The 17,011-nt window shown below is 34.9% G+C and overlaps 1 protein-coding gene across 1 annotated transcript in view; it reads right to left on the reverse strand.

Moving 5' to 3' along the window:
- Positions 1 to 17,011, reverse strand: part of LOC145672926 (very long chain fatty acid elongase AAEL008004-like) — a 153,007-nt gene that overhangs the window by 84,290 nt on the left and 51,706 nt on the right. The window lies entirely within an intron of this gene.

The raw sequence follows: 17,011 nt of genomic DNA on the forward strand, positions 1-17,011 counted from the left end.
CCTACAGTGAAACGTGCATATACGAGGGTAAGTCAACTGAAAACCATAAAAGTAGAAATAAAAATCCGCATATGGCGCCAGTGAGCTGTAAGTTGGCATGCCTGTTTACGATAGTATCCCGGATGTCTCCTAGGTGGCAGCAGCCGGCAGATGCACAAACACCGGCGCAACAACAGTTTCAAAATGGCAGCCCCACTAGCCACATGCACCAGCGAGGAGCAGCGTTCTGTGATTCGGTTTTTGCGAAGTGAAGGTGTGAAACCGACATTTTTAGGCGAATGAAGGTTCAGTATGGAGATGCGTGTTTGTCACAACCACAAATCTATGAATGGTGCCGGAAATTTGCAAATGGTGTTACGTCTGTGGCCGATGCTCCACGCCCCGGCCAGTCTCGGCGCGTAGTGACTCCAGAGACCATTGCAGCCGTTGAAGCCATCGTTTTGGAAAACTGCCCTGTGACAATAGACGAAATTGCAGCATGTGTATATATGAGTCATGGATCGGCACATCATAACGCGGTGCACGAGTGGTTGCGCCGTCGTCCAAAAGACTTTTTTTCTGCAGGTATTCAGGCTCTTCCGAAGCGCTGGCGGACTTGCATTGAACGAGGAGGGGACTATGTTGAAAAGTGATTTACTTCTGTACCCTGTGTGACCAATAAATAATATTTAAAAAAATAATTATGGTTTTCATTTGACTCCCCCTCGTATATTATTTCATACAACCAATACAACCAACGGATAGTACATATATTGGGTCATTTTCGGACATAGTTTCCGTATTGGTTGAGGCACCTGTCGCATCGTGGGATAGTTTGAATATTCGCTCTTGTTAAAATCCTGTCCTTGCGTGTTCAGTCACTTTATCAGGTGTTCCACCTCCTCGTCTGAAGTGAAGTATCGACTCCTAGATGCTCCTTCAAGTGCGGGAACAGGTAAAAGTCGGCTTGGAGCGAGGTCTTGGCTTTAGGGACGGTGGTCGATGATGTCCCAGCTGTGTTCAAATATGTTGGGAACAGGTAAAAGTCGGCTTGGAGCGAGGCCTTGGCTTTAGGGGAGGTGGTCGATGATGTCCCAGCTGTGTTCAAGTATGTTGGAAACAGGTAAAAGTCGGCTTGGAGCGAGGTCTTGGCTTTAGGGAAGGTGGTCGATGATATCCCAGCTGTGTTCAAATATGTTGATGGCGTGCTGGGTAGACCACTGTGTTCTCCGTCGGTGACGTTTTCTCTACCAGCCGCAAGCTTTCGACACCATTCTGGGACATGCTGACAAGACATTACAGTCTCTCTGTAAACCTCTACCAGCTACTGGTGAATTTCAGCCGCGGTTACATGTTTCGCCCACAGAAATCGAATAACTGAGCGGACTTCTTCGCGAAACGAGTCGCTTGAGGTCTGTGAAGTTGGCCTACCCACTTTTATCTACATGAGCCGTTAGTTCCTCGTTAGTTCCCGTTAGTTCTTACTAAAGTTACGTTAGTTCCGCGATTTTAAAGAAATTATACACAAAAACCAATGGGAACTAACGGAACTTTTGTAAGAACTAACGGGAATTAACTGTGAACTAACGATTAATGTCGAAAAATGTGGGAAAGCTTGTAGTGTGCTCCAACTTCACATGTGAAGTTCACCTACCCACACATTTTTGTTTATCCTCTAATTTGTATAAAATTGCAGAACTAACGGAACTTTCGTAAGAACTAACGAGGAACTAACAATTTATGCCGAAAAATTTGGGAAAGCTTCTTGGGTATTCCAACTTCACATGTAAAGTTTGAATACCCATTGTTTATTATGTATAATTTCTTTTAAATCGCGGAGCTAACGTAACTTTAATAAGAACTAACGAGGAACTAACGGCTCATGCAGATCAAAGTGGGTAAACTAATTTGGGTAGACCAGCTTCACAGACCTAGTCGCAATTTGTGTTTCCATACAACTAGTGCCGTAGGTGAAAGGTGGCTGAAACTGCACAGTTGCCAACAACATGTATTAAAATTAGCACACACTCCCCATTCCTCTATAATAGACGAAATTCCAGAAATATTAACCTTGTAACCTTAGTTTTTGATTCTCCCTTTCAAATACGTACTCATTTACTGTAAATGTTCTTATTATAGATGATAACATCACCGCACGCGGTTCGGGTGAACATAATGGTATGTCACATCTTCTAACTTTCGAATAAACTGGAAAACAAGTGTGTTGGGAAACAGATTTAAAAAAAAAAAAATGGATAAGATAATCTGTGGTTAAGAGAATTTTAAGAAGACGAACTATTAAAATGTTTTGTTCAAATAACTTGGCCTAAGGGACAAGATAAACAAATGAACAAGGCCTCTTAATTGTTTAAAGCGTGATAAAGTGGGGAATATAAGGAGAATCCAGGCTGGCTATGGGGACGGAGGCAGCCATAACAAGTGGAGAAGTTATTCAGCCATGTGGGTGAGAGGATTCCACACACTCATGTAAGATCACTTCCTATTAGTAAAACTTAGCTGAAAAAGAATCTGTTTCCCAACACACAAGGTTGACCATTCCCTTAAAATTCAATGCAATGACACATACCAAACAAGCTTACCCTGCCATCTATAGTTACATTTCCGAAATTAAACCATCTGCATAATATTCTATGGTTCGATCATAGCCCATTCCACCTCATAACTCAATTTGACCAGAGGTATCGCTTAGCATTATATTCAATTTTTTTTTTTTTTAAATCCTGTTGCTAAGGCCGTTTACTCATAATACCCACACAAAATGTTTCACTGATAATTGACTTGTATTTTAACAGTATGGCGTGAACCATATTGAATTTTATGTAACAGCACATATCCAGTGTTACTTTTGAGATTATGACGAACTAATTAATCAAGTTTTATCAAAGAAATATAGTAGCTAAATTGGATTAAATATTTCATTAAAAAACGTATATACAATACATATACTAAAAAAAAAAAACATAATTCTTATCTAGCTTTGCCTCAAGGACAATAAAAACAATAATTTTAGGAATGCTCAAAAAATGCTTAAAAAGATTGTGATCTTGGCCAATAATTAGTTTTTGGATCAGGGGCCACAAAATTTTTGAATGCCCCTAAATCGAGCTTTCGTATTTTCTACGGAATAAGGACATCATACTGAGTTAACTGATAGTTTGGGTTTGGCTACACTATACTGTATGTGGTTCTCCAGATAAACGATGTACAACAAAATTTTTGGTTGAAATATATTGGACCTTTTGATCCAGTAATGAGTACAGAAAACAGGTTCAATAAAAGTAAGTAGGCCTACTCCTAAGGTACACCATGCGAAGGATTTTCGCTTTCCTTCGTTGTTCATGATGGGTCGCATACTTAAAATCTTTTTGTTTGTTTGTTTGTTTGAGATTTGTTCTTTCTAGAGAAAAAAGGCGCGGTAAAATTTGCCATTATATGAGCTAGCAAGTTGCCTAGAGCTAGCCTGGGTCCGAGTATTCAACACCGTTAAGGAATCTAGTACTAGTTAGTTGCACTAGTTAGTACTAGTGTTTACAAAATATTAGACTTTTTTTGTGAACTGACGTATTATCTAATCTTTCCCTTACCCTGGAGTTGATAAAGGAACAAGTTTTCTACGTCAGACAAAAAGAAGAAGAAGAAAAAACCACCAAAGAAGGAATAGGAAATGTTTAATTCTGAAATTTACACCTTTCTTACGTTTCTTCTTGTTGGGTGAGTCACACTCAGAATTATGTCGGAACAAATCAAGAATGTAATTGAAAGTTACTAACTACATTGTGAAAGTTCTTTCTTTCTTCATCGGCTTCTTTACAAGTAATTATCTTATTGTATGTAAGCTATCATTTACTGTTCAAGGGAATTTCAATGTATGATTCAGAAGGATTACAATATAAAGAATTTCATTATAATTACGCACACTTTCTCTCTTATAGTGGCGGGACTGAGTTCGTAGTTGTATTTTGTTTTTGTTGTTTCGGATATAAAACTTATAATTGAAGAATTTGGCTTACTAATACAAAAACTTCTTTCTACGAGTATATTCACTTTGTTTGACCACGTATTTGTGCGGGAGACGCAAAAATATCACGAATGTGGACAGTGGCGGATCTAGCCCGGGGCCGGAGATGCCTAGGGCCCTCAGTTTTCCAAGTGACAAAAATAATTTAAGCTAATATTTATATATTTTTGAATGTTTATAGTAAACTCATGAGATACCTTTCATACTCTGGGTTCTGGCTGATCCACCCAGTTTTTACCTACTAGATCCGCCTCTGAATGTGGAGTCAAAATTTAGGAAATAGATTCCTTGGTCCAAAGAAATGACATGGACAATCAAAAAATCGATACCCCATGTATTACTGTACTATGAGAGTAATTTAAGGTATTATCCTTGCTTGGTAGATTACCCGTAGTGTTGTTGAGATTAGCGGGTTAGTACAATGCTCAGGATGAAAATATCCAAGTTTGTCCGTTAAATAGAACGTTAAAATGAAAAGATAATTGACTTTCCACTCGACAAATCGGAACACTTAAAATATTTTCTATTTTCAGACATTCACTTGTCTTACTGAAGTTTTCGAGTGAGGAATAAAGAATGAGGAGAGGTACAAAAATTCAAATTCGTACGCGCCTTTGGCGTGGGAGGCCCGGGTTCGATTCCCGGCGGGAGCTCATGTGCTTCGGATTCCACGTTAATCAGTAGGTCCACGTCTCATATAGCCTCGCTGCTGAACGGGACGTTAAACTCAAAATCAACTCAACTCAAAAATTCAAATTTTCAATTTTCTCTAAAGAGCCAAACTCGCTACTTCTGAGGGTGGGGATGAGTTAAGGTCACAAGAAAAGTCCACTTTTGGCCGACACCGTCCTGAAAGACGTTAACGCAAGGCTTCATGTTTTCGAAATTAACCTGTCGTCTTTAGAGACTTCACCAAATTTACAATCACCTGCCTTGCTGGTTCCTTCTTTTCGCCATATTTCCGCATAAATGACTATGATTCTGTTTATAGAAAACCTGTCATTCAGTACTTTCGAATAATAAATAAACGCTTCTTTGTTGTGAACATCATTTTGTTTTATGGTGCAGGAGACCCGGGTTCGATACACATTAAGAGCACGTGTTATTCAGATCCCACGTTAAGTTGTAGAATCATGTCTCATGATTTTTTTGAAAATGGAAAGATATTAAATTTTTAATGTCCCATGATTATGCCTCTTAGGCTCAAGGAGACGAATAAAAGTAAAAATGAACGATAATGAAAGAATTAGTGAAATCAGAATGTGGAAGGTAACGGTTGAATCCCGAGAAAATCTATGGAAAAAATGAAATGAAATCTTTGAGTTTTACGTCCCACGCTTATGCCGGTCAAGCTAAAGGAGACGGTGATGATGAATAATGAATGAAAATGGTGGAATGAAGAAAGGGGAGGAGTTGAGTTGATTTTGAGTTTAACGTTCCTTTTCAGCAGCGAGGCTATATGAGACATGGACCTACTGATTAACGTTGAATCCGAACCACATTAACTCCCGCCGGGAATAGAACCCGGGTCTCCCGCGCCGAAGGCGCGTATGCTAACCACTTAGCCACTAAAGAGCTCAGAAAGTGGGAAGAAACGGGAGAATCCTGAGGAAAGCTAAGCACACAGTATTTGTCCACCAGAAAGTTCACTTGGTGGGGGTTGGGGTCGAACCCGGGCCCTCAAGCACCAGAGATGAACGCTCTACCATTAAGCCACCGCGGCCCCTCGAGAAAATCTATGGATAATATCCACCACACATTTACATGGCAAATAATTTTGGCTACAAGACGAGGTCGAGGTGAGAAGCACCTTTTTAAATGTGAGACGAGACAAACAAAACATGACAATTCTCGTCTCGTTTTTGAGAGGAGATGAGAAATTTCACAAGTCTTGTGTTTTTCAGACCAATCCGTCACAGCTGCATTTGTCAGTATTATAGATAAATTAAAGCCATTCACAGTTGTGTCGTATTGACAACTCTTGAAGTAGCTACATACTTTACATGTAATTTTCTGTTCTTACCAAGGATATTATAAAATAGAGGATCTGCCTATACAACAAAATCGTAAAGCCATACGTCACAGTTTCTTCATCTTTACTCTTCGTGCTCCGCCCAATAAGATCGTAATGGTTTGAGCGAACATTCATGGCAGAAAAGACCGCGGTGGCTCAGTGGTATAGCCGGTGGGTGTAACCGAGCGGTCTGAGGCGTTAGGCTGACGATCATGAGGTGAAGCCCATTGGGGATTCGAGTCCCTCTGAAGAGCAAGGGTGTAATTTTAACTGTCCTCGATGTTTCTGTGTTCCCCTGTCGAGTCTAGTAGTCCTGAAAAGTGGTTGAAATAGATAATCTCAGGAAGTTTTTTTTTTTTTTTTAAGTTGTAAAGTGTTCACCTCTGGTGCATGGGGTTCCTGATTCGGTTCCAGCTCGCGTCAAGCGAACTTTGTGGTGGGCAAACACCATGTGCATGGGTTTCCTCGATATTCTCCCGTTTCCTGCCATTTTTCTCATCCCACCATTTCTTTCATTTATCAACATCGTTTCCTTTAGCCTAGCCGGCATAACCGTGGGGACGTAAAACTTAAATATTTCATTTTCATTTTTTAATACTGGAACTGTCTTGTTCTATTCCGGTTGTACCTTTTATAGAGATCTGAATGCAGAGAGAGGGCGGCAACAGTGGGCAATACTATTTCTCCCAAGCCTTAAATATCTAACACTGTTCTTATATTACATAATTAAAAGTAAAAGCTATAAATAGATGAAGTGATAGTACGACCACAATAAAGAGCATTTAGTTATATCAACATTAAAAGATAAGCACGTTATTATATAATATACTCGATTAATAAATATGGTTTAAATGTTATGTCATGCCATTGGGCTACTCATGAATTTTGATAGCTTCTAGATGAAAATATGGAAAACCGAGGACATAATTTACAGAACGAGTCAAGAACAATTTCGAGACGAGACAAGAAAAGATTTTCTTCGAGAATTGAGACGAGCTGAGGAAGAATTCTTCGGGAATAGAAACGAGACGAGCTTTTTCTACAAAAAAATTATAAGGAATCCTTATTTCTCGCTTCGTGGGAAACATCATTCCCAGTGTAGCAGCCTTAAAATTTGAACTTAAGAGCCTGACATACTAAAAATTATACAATATTTACCATTTTTCTCTTGCTTGTTTATTCATAAGTGAAAGGAGATAATGAAATGCAACTTACCACAATCATAGATAATGTTATTCTACAACAAAAAAAAATATGAACCTGAAGAACTTTCAGTGTTGCCATCCATAGAAACCACAGTGTTGTCAGAATAACATTTCCCACAAAATCTAAGTTAAAGCAGCGACTAGAGAAACGAACTCAACTGCATTTGGTTACGTATCATGTTTTGGTATCCTGTGAACTACCTATTAAATAATAGTTGTATTTAGTTTGTAATAAACAAAATAGTTTTAACATACAGTTATTAAAATTAAGTAATAATGTTATTTAAAAAAAATAGTTCACAGGATTCCAAGATAACATGATACGCAAATCAAATGCAGTTGAGTTCGTTCCTCTAGTCGCTGCCTTAACTTAGATTTTGGGGGAATTGTTATTCTGGCAACACTGTATTTTTATGGATAGCAACATTGAAAATTCTTCAGGTTCATATTTTCTTTGTAGAATAACATTATCTATGATTGTGGTAAGTTGCATTTCATTGTCTCCTTTCACTTATGAATAAACAAGCAAAAGAAAAGTGGTAAATTTTGAATCATTTTTAGTGACAGGCTCTTCTTAATACGGTGTTTCGAATTTTAACCTTAAACTGTAGGTCCCCGATTCACAGCGTAGATGCTGAAAAGGGTAGATAACCTCAATTCTAATCAACTAACCATCAACTATAGAAAGTTGGCGCAATATCAAGATATTTCAAACTAAAATTAGGAACAACAGGAAACAAGTTATGACATGATGTTTGTGAATTTTGCGTTCACCACAACCATAAACGTGCATTTTGCAACATGAAAACTATTTCTCAATTTTCCTAATCGGAGCTTCTAAAAATTGCAAACGTAAAATATTACACCTATAATTACAATAAATTCACTCATGATTAGCAATAATACACAGACTATACTATATTTTCTTGTATTATGGGTTTACACATGGTAGTTAAGAGAGAGAAAGATAGACATGCCATAGGAAGTAAAAACTGGTTCTTTGAATGAAACTGGTATGGAAGTAAGCATGGAAACGGGAAAAGAAAAAGGATTAGCGATGGCATCATAACGTCCACATGGAAATCCGGAGGTGAAAGTTGCCTTGGATTGACCTTATAATATTTACAAAATGCTATTATACAATACGCTGGCTCAATCTAATATCTGTGTTAAATGCGAGTTATTCAAGAAGTAATAACTGTATAGGTTAAATGTTCTACGAAAATTATTATAATTAAAAGTATTGTAAGTTATTATTACTAGAATAATTAATTAGGCTTTGCTTAATAGCCTTGTAATTAAATCAAGTACAAAGTACAGTATTTAGAAATGTATTCATCTCTAAACTGCCAATAACTCCTTTGCAAAAGAAAAAGCAATAGAAAGTAGCTTAATTTTTAACATAGGGTTACTATTTTCTAGTGATAATAATAAAATAAACAACAGTTCATACAGTATTCAACTTTTTTTACTGATAACAATAAAACAAAGAAAACCTTCTGCAGAATTCTATTTCTCACATTCACTGTGACCTTTATTGGTGTTATATATAGGTGCACCAGACATATTGTTCCGGTGTGCTACAAATGTAAATTACATGCAAATGTTAGTCTTGTAGAAGCAGAAATAAGCGTGGTGTTAATTGTTTTTGCTCTCAATATTGCTATAAACTATAATTATTTCATAGTCTATGTTATTATATTGTCTTTCTATGAAGTTTGATGTATTGATCGCTGCCATTTGCATAAACAAGTTCATCTGTTGAAATTAATTCAAAGTTGTAATTTCACCACATTTCTTTTGTACATTATATTTAGTTTTGGCAGGAAAAATAGTCGTATTGCCTGAAGTATTAACGAGTCCTTAAATAGTAATAAGTTGAATTGTAAATTGTAACATAGTTTTGAGCATGATAATGAGTGATTAGCAATTTATTTAGACATCGTATTTTAGTGAACTATGCGCATATTTTTAACTGTTCACATCAAAATTGAATGTCTTTCACAAATAAACTAAATTCTATACGCATTTGAGCAAAATGTGAGAAATAAAGATCCATAAAACACTTGTAAGAGATTCCAAAATCAAACACACTAATAAACACTCCTACATACAAATATGCCATCTTCCGTTCCCGCTTACTCTTTTCCATGAACGACAAAAAAATGACAGTAATTTCTGTATAATTGAACAATTTTGCTTTAATAACAATAAAACAAAGAACAATTTCTATAGAATTCAACAATTTTGCATTGATAACAATAAAACAAAGAACAGCTTCTAGAGAATTTAACGATTTTTTATTGATAATAAACAAAACAATTTCTACCCGATTCAATTATTTTCCATTGATGACAGTAAAACAAAGAACAATTCTTACACGATTCAATTTTTTTCCTTTATTAATAATAGAAACAGGGAACACTTTCTACAGAATTCAACTATTTTTAACTGATTTTTTAAAAAAGGAAGTGTTTCTCAATTCAACCCGTTTATAATGTATCTAGTGATTCTAATTTAAATCAAATATAATGTTCTGTCTATGTTCACGCATATCTTTCGAATAGGTGCGACAATTTGGATTATTCTTTGTTTGTTTGAAAGAGTGTACTTTCGTAGTAGCCTCATATAAATTTCATCAAGAGAATCTTCGAACTTAGACTATGAAACACCTCAAAGAATGCAGTGTTAAAAGCAGTAATTAACCGATTTCAATATGTGTGTATGTTTATACATAACTCCAACATAGATGCATCTATTTTCATTATTTTTACTTGAAATAGTATACTTTCCAGTGACCCCGCATAAATTTCATGATGATTTAACAACAGTCTTCAGAACTAGACCACAAAACTCCTCAATGACTGATACCATAATTGTGTGTGTGGTCATGCATTAGTTCGACATACATACACCAATTTTGTTGATTCGTTTTTTTTTTCTTTCTTTAAAAAGGTAGCCATGTTTCCGCAGTGGTTTAATAAAAATTTCATTAAGATCTGATGATAGTCTTTGGAGTTAAACTATGAAAAATCGTCAACTGGTGAGAGTGTTAATATCATAATTAACCAATTTCATTTTGTGCATGTTCACGCATAACTTCAAAGTAGATGTACCGATTTTGATTACTCTTTTTTTTTTTTTTAGTTTTAAAGGGAATGTAAATGAATATATAACATAAACTGAGAAAAATATTGCTTACAATTATCCGTAGTAAAATCATGCTTATCGTTTTTGATTACGAATCTTGAAATCACATAAACCATAAAGTGTTTTAGCGATTGCATACAACGAATCATCAACGTAAAACAGGGAGAAAAAACGCATAGCGTCTTCCGTAGTAAAATTACATGGATAATAAAATCGCTTGCGATTAAGAAGAACTTTGAAATCGCATAATATAAAATGAGCTTTAGCGATTGCATACAACGGGTCTACAATTTAAAGCAAGAATTAAAAAATCGTATGATAGTCCCCGTAGTAAACTGCATGGATAATAAAATCGTTTACGATTAAGAACTTGTGATGAAACAAACCTATAGTGTTGTGATATAAATTACTAAAATCTATGTATATTAAAATTTTTAGATTTATTGTAAGTATAATACAAAGGTATTAATTAGTTTTCAGAATAAAATGATCAAGTTCACTTTCAAATAAACGATAAACAGAAGGCGAAAGTGGACTTAATTATTTTCCTGGAAACTAATACCTTTGCATCATATTTACAATAAATAAATAAAAATAATATACATAAATTTTAGTAATTTATATCACATTCCCTCTTCGAGAAAAAATTGAAGCCAAGTGCTTTATGAAAGTCATTGGTTATCAGTTGCTGTCTCCTTTACTTTATTTTATTTTAATATACATAGATTTTACTAATTTATATCATAGTGTTAAGCAAGGAGAAAAAATCGCATGAGATTTTCCATAGTAAAACTGGCTGGATAATACAATAAAATCCCTTGCGATTAAAAATTTTGAAATCGCATAATATAAAGTAAGCTTTAGCGATTGCATGCAATAAATCTATGATGTAAAAACAAGGAGAAAAATCTCAAGAGATATTCCGTCGTAGTAAAATTGCATGAATAATAAAGTCGCTTGCACTTAAGAACTTTAAAATCACATAATGTAGTGCTGTTTACTTAAAAATTTAATAGCGACAATTAAACAATTCATAACTGATTTACAAGAAGCCAAGAAAACAGATTTTTTTGTGATTATTTAACTTACAAAAATTTTAAATGTAATAACAAAGCGGTGTTAAGTTAAATATTGAACAAGCGTAAAATAACTATTGAGTAAGAGCTGTGGTTTTATGAAGACCATATTTGGAAATAATAATAATCATCATCATGGAGTTTTGCGTCCCATGTGTATGCCGTGTGGGCTAAAGGAAACGGGAAAATGAAACATGAATGAAATAGTGGAACGAAGAAAGTGGGAGAACCTCGAGAAAACACACGCATACGGTGTTTGTGCACCATAAAGTCCACTTGGCGCGAGCTAGGATCAAACCAGGGACCTCACACACCAGAAGTGAACGTTCTACCACTGATCCACCGCGATCCCCAATAATAATAATAATAATACACTACAATGGTTGTAGAAGTCTTGCTGGAATCAAATATAAACTTGTGAAAATGTATTATTATTATTATTATTATTATTATTATTATTATTATTATTATTATTATTATTATTATTATTATTATTATTATTATTATTGAATATTTGAGAATTCAAAGCTGTATCTGAAGTCGCATAATGGGTCAGTTAAAAACGACGTATGACCAACGAGCTAAAAGAGAGGGGAAGAGGACGCAAAGTATGCAAGGTTTATAAAGGAGGGCGTCAGATAAACAAGTTGGGAACCACTGATGTAGAATATGATGTGATTGAATGACGTTTGTCGTTAAGTCAAAGATTATTTACTTCAGATGTCCTTCAGTGTCTATCACTGTAATTTTCTATGATTAAAATTTTCGGTGACGAGCAAGCTAACAATTTTAATACGACGAGATGAAAAGGCAACAATACAAAGGTCTTCTATGTCTAAAAACAAAACAAAACAAAAAAAACAATGCAAAAAAAAAAGTTCGCTAAGGAAGAGGAACGCAAACACTTGCCAAGGACACGAAATTCTGCCTCCAGGGCTTAAGATATTCTCAATGGTTCACATACCCTTCTTCACTAATATGTCTGACACACATTTTCATTCCGAAGCGTGAGATAATGGGCATCTGTGTCATATTTTGTACACACACATTCTCTGGTTATTTCTTTACTTCTGTAGCTTTCACTAATTCTATGAAGCTATTACTACAAAAGTTGACCAATTGATACGTGCGGTAAATTTTGCAACACACGTTTTGAAATCAGTTATAAAGCACGATTTTGTTTCTTTTACTCCGAATTCATGTTGTATGGGTTTAAAATAAGAAATTAATAAAACGTAGTGAGAGAGTAGGTGTTCGGAATTTTTGTCTTGTCTGGGTTTTCTGCCTGAAAGCAGATTCCGGCCTATTTATCATAGCATAGGTAGGTGGTCAGAAGAGGTAGTAGGAAAGTCAATTAATTTATTTTGTGCTTTCAGTAAAGAATATATATGGGGAAGGGCGATAAAGTAAGAATTAAGATTTAAAATCAAGAAAGCTAAATAAATTGTTGATACAACTTTAGACAGGAAACCTTTGAATACATTGTCTCTATATTGTCTTTTTAATAAATTATTAAACCAGTTATGAATACTCCAAGAGCATTGCCAGAAATAATCAATTTTCTTATTAACTTCTATAGGCTTTATACCAATAGTTCTATGCACTTTATTATTATACCCATTAAACAATTCTTGTAATATAGGTATCCATTTATAATTTTCTTAAGTATCAAATTTTTTCCACGTATTTTGTTTAAAAGTTCTCTTAAAACGTGCTACGATTTATTGTTTTACAGACTTCTCTCTGTGACTTACGATTCCCGAGATATGGCTCCATAACTCTCGAAATCCGAACTTTTTTGGGGGGCTAATATCTGGGTAACGGTGGCCAATTGGCCAGTGGCCACCTGTTATTCTTTGTTAGCAAAATGTTTACCATCCTCTTAAGTACTGATTAACACCAATATGATCTCTCTATGACTTACGGCTCTCGAGATATGGCCCCCTAAATCTCCCGAAATCAGAACTTTTTTTGGTCAATATCTCGGGAACGGTAAGAGTGACGCGAAAAATTCATTGATGCTCTGTCGAACGGAGGGCTCAAAATTGAAAATTTCGCAAATAACTGACACACATACACATACAGAGACGTAGATAATTCAGTAACTAACTGTTTAAGTTCGTTGAAAATTACAAGGGGAGAGTAAGTGAATATTCTGAAGTCTGTCTTCATGAATTGTATCAACTTTTTTTTTCTATTTTCGTTAACCATAACACGACTATAATTCTGCAATTGAAGTTGTTCTGAATAGTTTATGGATAAACCTTGTCGTCTATTTGGTTATAGTCATAATATTACTATTATTGGAACTACCTATTATGCTATCATTTTTAAATACATTTTTGGGGGTACTTAAAGCATATGTAACTATCGGGCATGTTTATTTTTGACGTTAGTTTGTAGTTTGTTGTTTACGGATTGCTTCGCTTGGCGTTTACAGTTATGTTAGAGAAGGAAAAGGAGGGATCTGATTCATCCGCCATCTTTCATAATCATTCATTATTTTCATCTATTTTTACATTTTTTTTTAAATTGTTGCATTACAAAACATTTATAACAAAACTCACTACTATAGGCAACTGGGACCTAAGTCAGAATCTGAAGATATCAAATCTTGATTTAGATTATGAAAAAGTTAAGATTCACCCGCCATCTTTCAACATTATCAATAATTTTAATAATCATGTTACTAATGAGAAGTGCCCACATGTGAATAAATTTCTAAATGCTCTACTAGTTTGAAAATGCTGATTCTAATGGAACTGGTTTTAAACTTATCCATCCATGAGGTCACGAGAAAAATGAGCTCAAACTTGGGACCTTTGAATATTGCTTATGCCATTAATAACCATTAGAAAGTGCCATTAGCAAGATTAACTATATTGGATACAGCATCCTCAAATTATTTATAGTATAAAAGTGCACTTATAAATGTATTCAGGAGTAGGTACTTCATTTTTAATCTTTATCAATAATTTTAATAAATTTTTAAATTGAATTTAATATGTTAGAAAATAATTCCGTAATATAGGTGGCTGGGACTTAGGTCTGAATCTGAAGATATAAATTCTCAATCGAGGCTACGAAAAAATGGAGTTTTGACAGAACAAAAAAAAAAAAAAAAAAAAAAAAAAAGAGAGAAGTCAGAACTAACCGGTGAGGGGGCATCCTGGTAAGATAGCGGACAGACAAGTAACAAAGTTTCATACTCATCTTTGATACTATTTTATACTTTTAAACAAATTTATTTTAGCCTATATGGGCCTTATGCAGAGTCATTTCGACGTATGATTAGCGCCATACTATCGGTTTGAGTAACACATGGTTATCAGAAGTATTCAGAATTTCTGATTAGTGCGTAGTAGTTGACTAAGTTTATCGCATGTGACTAATTAACTTAGAGCAAGTGGTGCCATGGTTTAGCCACAATAAACTTATATTATGAGAATACAAAGGCTTAATCACTTGTGTTTCTTTCTAATTTCCTTTCACTTCATCGGGTGAAATATCTATGAAGCAGCTATTAAGCCGAGTTCTCTACAATAGCAGAACTGTTTGTTAAGCAGTGAGAGATGAGTAGAAAATTTTCAGTTTTCTTAGGGGTACACAAGTGATCGATAAATTATTTTCCCTTTTAGTTGCAACATAATCATTCTATTCTCGCTAATATTAATTGACTTCTACTTATCCCCCCTTCAGTAATGAATATATTAATTACAGTTCGATTTCGTAACTGTTTATAAGTTGTTCTGATGTCAAACCACAAAGAAAACATTTCAAATTTCGTATTTCATATATTTTCATTTTTACAGACTACGATGCACAGATTTTCGTTGTTGCCATATTTATCTTTCTCACTCGAGGTATTGGAGTTATATTAGTTAATTATATCCAAATCAACTTATTAGCTGAACTCTATGCAGACTTTGATTACCAAAAGGTACACCATCCTTAGTACAGAGCTAATACGACTCTAATTAATTACGTGACTAAAGCTTGATTAACGAATTATCTCTGAATATCGCTCTAAATGTTTTGGCAAGTGCGATTAGCCTAGTATAATTTAAGTATGTCGCTCAGATTGATTTGAGGCAAATCGTTTGGAAGAGAGATTCTCCGCTGCATTTGAAGTTACCTGCAATTATTGGGATACTTTATTTTTATGCTTATAACTTATTAATCTACCAACACATTTTTAAACACACTTTAGTTTGCTATGCCCATCTTGATCATATCTTTTAATCAATGTTTATCCACATCGTATTCTCCAATCAACTTAGAACTTTTTGCACCATTATGTGTACATAATGACGATACAAAAATCCATTATTATACACAAGAAATGAAAAAATTATATAGCGAAATCTCCTTTAACGGGCACCTCTCAATAGTTGACATAGGGGATTCATAATAGGACAAACTTCTTTGTACTGGCAAAACTATGTGTATTATTAAGGGAAAGAATCATCTCTTCTACGAACATGGGCAGTCTTCTTTTACTCCCAACGTATTTTTACTAACCTCTTTTTTCTTCTTTATCGAAAGGATAATGTCTTCTGTAATCTGACTGCACTAAACTTCTTTTATATAAATCTCTTTCGATAGCACACTATAATAAAAGCTCGCATGGACGGGTTAATTCGTTTGTATGTTAAATTAGTGTTCATTAATATATTATATAATTATATTTTGGCGTTAGATATTACAATTGTTACAATGTCGCACGGACGTCTTAACACTAGGATCGTACCTCTTGAACTAACTTATTGGACTAACTTTTCACACTTAGTGTATCCAACTACAATATAATACCACTAATTCATTTTTTTTCCTTTTTTTATGCATACAAAATAATTCAACTGATCTTTACAAAATATTAAACACTACACTCTTCGTAACGGACAGGAATTTTCTCAGCTCATACGTTTTTAACACAGGAAATTGTTTCTGCAATCTGGAAATAGGTATTCAGTTGATTTCTTCAACTGAACCAGTAATTACAACCAAATTGCAGTCTAAAACTAGTATCCTCAGGCTTATATACCAGATTAACTATTGCAGACTTTCCACGAGAATTAGTTGTCTGCATTTTCAGTACTTACTAATAATAATGTTGTATGTTCTTAGTGGGTTACTTTTACTTTTAATATACAGTCAGTAGAGGAATTTTAGGAACATTTATAGAAGTATGGCTTGCGCTTAATAAGAAAATTACCACACCATTGAATTTTGCAGCAGACGCCCATATAAACACACCTACCAGGGATACTTTTGCTTCTTTACAAATGGGGATTTCCGTCTCATTCCCTTAGTAATTGGGAACAATGAATACAGGGTGATAAGAAACTACGAGTATTTGCACAAACTCCGGGAGCTGATTGCTGACACCGAAACAAGCAAAAAAGTCCTGTGGAACTTTGGTTACTGAGGGATAGTTTCGGTGATATAAGGTGCCGAAAGCATGGGAAAATGAACTTAAGAGGGCTGTAATTTAAAAACAACGCAACGTAGAGAGTGCGGTTTAGAATATAACACTCGAAGTCATACC

Source organism: Thermobia domestica, chromosome 16, assembly GCF_964235325.1.
Source record: "Thermobia domestica chromosome 16, izTheDome1.hap1.1, whole genome shotgun sequence".
In the NCBI taxonomy this organism is placed as follows: domain Eukaryota; kingdom Metazoa; phylum Arthropoda; class Insecta; order Zygentoma; family Lepismatidae; genus Thermobia; species Thermobia domestica.